We start from the raw sequence: 8888 nt of genomic DNA, 5'->3' as shown, positions 1-8888 counted from the left end.
TAGTAAAAGAACATATTGTGCAAAAGATGAAAAAAGCATAAATGGAAGATTTTAAATGCAATTTTCTGTAACAAATAATGGTAAATTCTCTACACATCAAGGAAAAGGTGCATGCTAACTGATAATTTAAAGTTCTTGGGGCCAGTTGGTTTCTTCTTTTCTTACGTCGCCCCAATGGCCGCGAATACACTTGTGCACTGAAAGAAAAAATGACACCAAATGGGGGGTAGGGTGACTCTGCCAAAAAGTCCGCCCCACGGGGGTGTCAAATAAACTCTCTTTTGGGGCATCATAACACCGTAATATGGTATCCGTGAACGCCGTTTATTGGCGTACTTGGACTCTTGATTTCGGAGTTTGGATGCCCCAAAAGAGAGTTTTTTGACACCCTTGTGGGGCGGACTTTTTGGCATGTCACCATAAATAGAGTCACGACTCCCCTTAGGACTCTTTCTTTTGGGGTAATGATGCCCCAAAAGAGGGTATTTTGACACTCCTATGGGGCGGACTTTTTGGCATATCACCTTAAATGGAGTCATAGCTCTCTTGAATTACCCCCTACAGAGGTGCAAATGACACTTTTCTGGAGTGTTATCTTCCTAAAGGTGTCAAATATCCCAACGCGCGACGCGCTTCAGCAGAATCGTCTTATTTGGTGTTTCACCATTCTTTAGCGAAACAGCAAACCACGGTACCGCCATTCACTGTTGTCACCGTGACATGTTAGATGTCTTCCATTTCCATCATATCCTGAGAAATTCCAAGGTATTGTTCTCGGAAGATCTCTAGATATGACTTCAATGTCCACATCCGGTCTGCAAACTTTGATTTGACTCCAAGATTGGAGTCTAATCAGTATAACCACGCACATGCAAGTATTAAGCTTTATTATATGCAACATGAATCTTTTCACCGAGTTTTAGCCGTCAAAGCATTACCACACAATCATCTTACATCATACAGAAGTTGTGATGGGCCAGTCCTAAATCTCAAACTGCCAAACTGATGAAAATGATGAAAGAAAGACAAGGAACGTCAAACCTACAGACAAAACGCGGAAAGTTCGACGCAAAAAAAGACTGTCACAATCAGCGACATCTATGAGAAAAAGTAAAACTTTCAGTAACAGCACGATAGCAGCGCCACCTATATAACATCCGTTTAAAGGAGTCGTAGAGGAGTCTGAAACCTTAAATAGGGAGTATACTTTTTCTGTTAGAGTTTAACGTTCCTGTAATGAAACGTCACACTTTTGTTAGAGAGACATATCTTCAGCGAGGTATTTAGTCGTAGTTCTTTAAAAGAAAGCCGTACATCAATCGAAATTTTCAAAAGGGAGTGGTAGATCATGAGGGATCATTCAACAGGGAGTCGTACACCTTCAAAAGCGAGTCATACCTATATGTAAACTATATATATATATGGTGTCGTACATATCTTAAAAGAAAATCGTACCTAACTCAAAAGGGATTCGCACATTTCCAAAAAGGAGTTGTACCTCTCGAAAAGGGAGTTGCACATTTTTAGGGCGAGTCGCACATGTTAAAAAGGGAGTCACTCATTTTCAAACGAGAGTCACACAGTTTCAAAAGGGAATCACTTATTCTCCAAAGGTAGTCACCTACGTTCAAAAGAGAGTCATCCTTCTTTGATGAGGAGTCATATATTTTGGCAAGAGAGTAAAGCACCTTTTATGGGAGTCAAATGTGTAAAAGGAGTCTCGACTCCATGTTAAGTGAGTGCAATAACGTAGAGTCAAGACACCTCATTTTAACTTGACTCTCATAAAGGGGTGTCTTACTCCCTTGCTCAGATGCACGACTCCCTTTTAAAGATAGCCAACTCCCCAACAAAGGCGTCAACTATTGCCGTTTTGGTGTCGGACACCCTCGCAGAGCTCACTGATCCGATTTAAGGGTGTCATGACCCTCTCAGGAGGACACCATTTTTTGGGTTCGTCGGAAACCGACGCCAAACGATGGGGTCAATGACCATACATTTTGGAGTCGGACACCAAAATCTAAGCACTCAGACTCTAAAACATGGAGTCGTCGTAGAGGTGGGGTGTCAAAATTTTTATCAGTGTGATAACGCCTATCGCTAAGCACCCGACGGGGTGTCAAACATACATTTCAGGATGTAAAAGACAACGGCTCAACTCCCCTGTTTTCCTGATATAACCACGCTTTTCCTGACCTCCACGCGGGTAATCACGGGTCTTCAATGAGCAGCTCTACTCCCCTTTACTTATCCAAAACTCTAGTTGAGAAATTGTTGTCCCTCGGAATTTGTTTGTTTTGTTGGGTTAGGCCCTTTCGGTCGACAAGACCATTGCAGAGCCGGAAGGATGATAGGAATTAGGGGGAGACATTGGTCTGGGCAGGCACCCTAGTGAGTCGCCGGGGCTGAGCCCGTCCGAAGACAGGCCACCCAGCCCCAAGGCACTCACTGCACCCGGCTACGGGGTGCGCTCCCTCGGGAGCAGCGGTGCCGCTCCAAGGGAGCAGCCCGCATGAGATAAAGTTGCCTGTCCAGCCCGGAAGGGGGTGGCGGTGTGGAGGAGAAGGATTTCAGTATCCTGAGGATAGAAGCATGGATAGGTGTCCCTCGGAATGTTTGTTTGTTTTGTTGGGTTAGGCCCTTTCGGTCGACAAGACCATTGCAGAGCCGGAAGGATGATAGGAATTAGGGGGAGACATTGGTCTGGGCAGGCACCCTAGTGAGTCGCCGGGGCTGAGCCCGTCCATAGGACAGGCCACCCAGCCCCAAGGCACTCACTGCACCCGGCTACGGGGTGCGCTCCCTCGGGAGCAGCGGCGCCGCTCCCAGGGAGCAGCCCGCATGAGATAAAGTTGCCTGTCCAGCCCGGAAGGGGGTTGCGGCGTGGAGGAGAAGGATTTCTGTATCCTGAGGATAGAAGCACGGATAGGTGGGAAATCCTCACCTATCCGTGCTTCTATCCTCAGGATACAGAAATCCTTCTCCTCCACGCCGCAACCCCCTTCCGGGCTGGACAGGCAACTTTATCTCATGCGGGCTGCTCCCTTGGAGCGGCACCGCTGCTCCCGAGGGAGCGCACCCCGTAGCCGGGTGCAGTGAGTGCCTTGGGGCTGGGTGGCCTGTCCCCTGGACGGGCTCAGCCCCGGCGACTCACTAGGGTGCCTGCCCAGACCAATGTCTCCCCCTAATTCCTATCATCCTTCCGGCTCTGCAATGGTCTTGTCGACCGAAAGGGCCTAACCCAACAAAACAAAACAAAGTTCCGAAGGACATTTAATCCTCGCCGGGAGTTTTTCGGAAGTATAGGGGAGTGAAACTTCTCTGAGAGATTCCCTGCTGAAGGCGCGCGGTTCCCCGCGTGGGGGTCAGGAACAATATGGGGAGTTATATCAGAAAAATAGGGGAGTTGAGCTGCTATATTTTACACCCTAATTTGGGAGTTTGACACCCTGTCGGGTGCTTAGGGACCAAAAAGGGGTGCTCGGCTGATATTTGAGGGGTGTCACCTGCAGTCTAACGGAACCCCATGTGGGCCGGCGCTGACCCCCCTTTAGCGGCTGCGACTCCCCACTATGCGTCGAAACCCTCCTGGGGTGTACGCCAAACACCCCATTTATAATAGCTCAGCGACTCCCCTCAAAACACCCCACTCGGGTGTTATTTTTGACATGACCGTCAATACCCCGTACAGGGTGTCATTTTTTCTTTCAGTGCAGAGAGTGCTTAGGGGGCTGGTTGGCCTGTCCATTTGGACGGGCTCAGCCCCGGCGACTCTCTAGGGTGCCTGCCCAGACCAATGTCTCCCCCTAAATCCTGTCATCCTTCCGGCTCTGCAATGGTCTTGTCGACCGAAAGGGCCTAACCCAACAAAACAAAAAAACAAACAAACAATCAACGGGGGTGTCTCAGCGACACTCCAATTTTTTGGCCTGCAATTTTTGGGGAGTTCGCTAGCCGAACCTCTCCCAAGGGGGTCATGTACATTTTTGGGGCGTCAAAAGGTAATGGGGCTCCCGTTTCGGGTGTCACAACACCCATGACATCCTAAAATCATGAAAATGGAGCCTAATTTAGGAGTATTTTGGAGTATGGGGTGTCAGATTGTAAGAAATGGGGTTCCCCGATTTCTTTCAGTGCATGGCCAGCAAATACCGGTTTGGGCACTCACAACATCGAAAAATGCTTTAATTCGGAGATATGGAATTTCGAACTTGCAGTTTTTTGATTCTAAGGGGCTAATACATTAAAATGCCTCCTTAGAATTTGTGACATCAGCGCAGATCCCAAAAAGTAAACAAAAGTTAAAGTCTAATATCTTGAAAACCGGTGAATATTTTTCGATGAAATTAGGTAGATATTCGTTTTTGCTCTTTCTAAATCGAGAGACATCACTTTCATGCCAATTCATTAACTTTTTTTTGAAGGTGGGAGGGTCCCTTTAATAGGGATCACATTGGTATAAAAAACATCTTTACAAGTTTAAAAATCAAGCGTTGGCATCGTGAGAAGCGTTGGATGGCCGCTTTGCCCCACTCTCCCCTACCTATAGGCCTAAGTCAATCGGAGAAATTGAAAGTGACACCTTTTTTAGACGAATGTCATTATAAACACTCTAAAACACTGAAATACTAGTATCTTTGACACACTGAATATGAAAATGGCACCCATGACTCCTTTGTAGGTATGTCCCTGAGGTCATCTCAGGTCACCAATGGTATCTGACTGTTTTTCGCAAATAACTTATGATAGAGGCATGCTAATGCAATGAAAACACCTTAGTTGTGTTTGGCTCGACGAAACGGATCGACTGATATGCAACTTGACCCTTACCGGTCAGGTCATGACCTTGACCTGAGGTCAAATTTTCAAATTGAGCTTTCAAGGTCAACTGATAATTCATTCGACGCGTCTTGACGAGAGGAACACGATGCTGGTAAAAGAAAATTCGTGTAAGGTTTGAGTCAAAAGTAATTGCAGAAAAACGGTTTCCGAAAAAAATCGGCTATTTTGGCAGTTTTTTGCCCCCTGGGCCTGCAGGCAAAACCGTTAACGTTAGGTGAAATCTGAGAGAATAGCTCAGAAAGAACGTTAATATGGCTATCAAATGCGCTTTTCCGCGGCGCTGTAGCCTTATTAGTTTCCGAGCTGTTCGTCGATTTGTTGAAAATTGTCAACATCTAACCTACAAATCGGCGAATTTTGGCCATCAATGATCTCTGGTGACCTGACCTTTGACCTGACCAAAAAAGTGACCGATGTGATATCTTCCTTATTTTTGACGCTCTTTCAAACGCCGTCTTTCCCGTAACGCTACGTGGCCCAGGAGCCGAGGTAGAAGGGGGTTTTCACCCCCCCCCCCCAGCAGGGCGTGGAAATCTAGGACCCCCAGCCGTGCGCGGGTTAAGGTCAACTCTAAAGACATTATTCAGTAAGAGCTTCAAAAGAGCTATCGAATGCGTTGTTTTGCAACGCTGTAGCTCTATTGCTTTCCAGGTTGTGCGCCGATTGATAAAAAGATCTTGAAATATGACCTTTGATGAGACTGGTGACCTGACCTTAAAGGGAATTATTCACTTTCCTGTAATTAGTTTTTTAAAATAGATTAATTTTTTTCTGCTCAAAATGATCAGAAAATAAAACGAAACCTTTTTAAAATAAGGATTATTTTCTATATTTCAATATAGGAAGAATTTTATTTACAACTAGAGGGACAGCATTACGCGCAGCGTAATAAATCAATTTTCATTAAAATCGGCCCAGTAACGGCCGAGTTATTGCCAGAATAAATTTGGCGTCTCCTCCTGCGGCGGTGCTCTGTTCCGGTATTCATTGCCAAAGGTCAACGACCTCCGACTCTGTTTTCCCTCATTTTCGCAGCGAACAATCTGAGCATAAGGCGCGTGCCGTCTGCTCGGCGCCGACCGCGGCCCAAAATGCTGCAAAGATGCGCCCGCCACGTGCAAACCACCGAGCGCACCCCCACCAAAATTTAATACGACAAACAGATGCACGCGTCCGACTTGCGTAGAAAATTTCACCCCCGTAGCCCGCACCGTTCCGGAGCAATAGCCCGCCAAGCGTGACTGACGCGTTACATACATACATACATACGTACAGACATTTTGATTTTTATATATGTAAAATCAAAACGTCTGTACGTATGTATGTATGTATGTATGTATGTAACGCGTCAGTCACGCTTGGCGGGCTATTGCTCCGGAACGGTGCGGGCTACGGGGGTGAAATTTTGGGCGCAAGTCGGACGCGTGCATCTGTTTGTCGTATTAAATTTTGGTGGGGGTGGGTTCGGTGGTTTGCACGTGGCGGGCGCATCTTTGCGGGATTTTGGGCCGCGGCCGGCGCCGAGCAGACGGCACGCGCCCTAGGCTCAGATTGTTCGCTGCGAAAATGAGGGAAAACAGAGTCGGAGGTCGTTGACCTTTGGCAATGAATACCGGAACAGAGCACCGCCGGCCAGGAGGAGACGCCAAATTTATTCTGGCAATAACTCGGCCGGTACTGGGCCGATTTTAAAGAAAATTGATTTATTACGCTGCGCGTAATGCTGTCCCTCTTTACGCTGCGCGTAATGCTGTCCCTCTAGCATGGGCGGCGCCACCGGGGGGGACGGGGGGGACAGGTCCCCCGCTATCGAAAGTTAGGGGGGTACAGTACCCCCCTATCGGCGAGGTCCGTTCAATAGTTGATAATAATGCATTGTAGAGTTATCCGTCGCATTTAATGCATCGTTGGTTAATCAAGACAGGTTCTGAATAAAGATTGCTGTTGGGATGTATCGCAGGGGGTCCTGGCCATCTGCAAAAGGTGTGGAGCTGTGATGCCTGTAGTCATAAGGTGATCGGCAGGGCCTCGGGGATCGTGCCCCCCCCTTTTTGGGGCGCCAGACAGGGTTTATTACCTCCCCCACCCCACTGCCAGACCACATTGCCGACAAAACCAAGTTTACTGAAATTCCATAGATTTCCGTTACTATATGGATATTTTCCATTCCTAATTAGTCAAATTCAAGCATGGCAGCTCTACCACAGGAACCATTTGAAATATATGCCATTTAACCCAGCACTTGTGGGCAGAAGTGTTCGGATAGATCACAGGCAGGACCAAAAAAGCACGCCGTAGCCCAAGATCTTATAATTGGGTAGCATCGGCACCCTCTCGTCAAGGGGTTCGATAGCACTCGTTTTTTTTCTGCAAAACTAAGTTCGGTCGGCGGCCGAACGGCTGGGGGTCTAATCAAGCCCCCTTCCCTCCCCTTCTTACGTCAGCGGCTGTGAAAATGCCATTACCAGCTGTTGAAACATGGCAGTTGCTTTTGCATGAGTGCACGAAAGGGTTTTAGGTACGTGATACGTGAAAGGTTCTACATGAAATTGAGATACACCAGCTTATCAAATTGTGCTCACTGTGGTGCGCTCGGTTTTACCTTGACTAGTCTTTGAATTCTGGGGTGAAACAGACCAGTCAAGAAACCTGTTCCATAAGGAGAGCCACTGATGCTAAAGAGATGAGGGATGAGGTTTCAAGAGACCTTCATTACCTCCCAAAGGGGTGCCACGCCATTTGCCAATCCCTGCTGTAGTTGTTACGATTGGAGGGTGAATATGAGAACGATGCAGGTCGTGACAGCTCGATCATGACGAACACAATGGTGCCGACATCACAGCTCTATGTACCGCAATTTTTGACTAAGTTAATCAACAAGGACCGGAATCCTACCCTGGGGCACTTCACCTGCAGAGGTCGCCGGACCTGAGACCCTTTCACTCAATTTTTTCAACGGTGCATGCGGCATGCGCTCGTTTTTCCCTTGAAGCTCTTGGTAAGTAAAATCCATCAGAAAGTGTGATCAAATAACGGCTGGTGACCTTCCATGACCTAGCATGACCTTTTGAGTGACCACCGATGACATGACCACTGACGGCTAGCCATTAGCTGCACCCTGCCCGTTGCATATGGATCAGGTGGTGATGTCATGATTCTGAAATTATATTGCAGTTTTGGCGCACTTGTCAGAGCAGAAAACATTCCCACTTTTCCTCCATGACTATACGATGATGAAGCCATGAAGCTGACCAGACGCAAGATCGAAAATTTGAAAGTACGAAACGTAAGTAGTTGGCACTGCTACTCATACCTAAGCAATTCGCAGCTTGTAGGAAACCAGCTTTGAGTTGGCAAGACTGCAAATTTTGATTTAGAGGCAAGGATGCTTGAAAAGGTGATCGATCTTATAGTTGTCCTATGATAAGTTTGGAAACGGGATGCACCATTCGATGTGTTTTGGGCTTTGCCAAGTTTCGCGGCGTTACGTGCCTCGTTTTTTTTTTTGCATACACGATCAGTATCTACTTTTGGGATTCTCAGTCAGGCAAGCCCCCGTCCCCGTCCCCCCCTATCGAAAACCCGTGGCGCCGCCCCTGCCCTCTAGTCTTATATAAAATAATGTTTGACGCGGAAGCTTATTACCGCCGGTTGGCCAATCGTATTGCGCAGTTCATAGACTACTACATATCATAGATATGTACATAGACTAGGTACTACATAGATATGTAGTAGTCTATGCGTAGTTCAAACCTACGCATGCTGCTTTGGCTGTGAGCAGCATGCTGATTGGCTGACGGCTGACGATGACGTGGCTGCATTCCTTAGCAAGGCACTTATTCTTCTGCAAGACACTCTTTACGGAACGGGAAATTGAATATCTTCGTCTAGGGTGATCGTTGGGCCATGAAAGCTCCTGATTTGTGCTAGTCTCAGCTCAAGCTACGGAACTGCTATTCCAGTTCGAAATCCCACGTTAACAGTCATCTATTTCTTTTAAAACGGGCGAGAAAACGTTAAAAAAAGACTCTGGTTAGTCCGAATCC

The sequence above is a fragment of the Amphibalanus amphitrite genome, unplaced genomic scaffold (assembly GCF_019059575.1).
Source record: "Amphibalanus amphitrite isolate SeventyFive unplaced genomic scaffold, NRLGWU_Aamphi_draft 000108F_arrow, whole genome shotgun sequence".
NCBI lineage: Eukaryota > Metazoa > Arthropoda > Thecostraca > Balanomorpha > Balanidae > Amphibalanus > Amphibalanus amphitrite.
The sequence above is the reverse complement of the archived record's forward strand: the minus strand, read 5'-3'. Positions refer to the sequence as shown.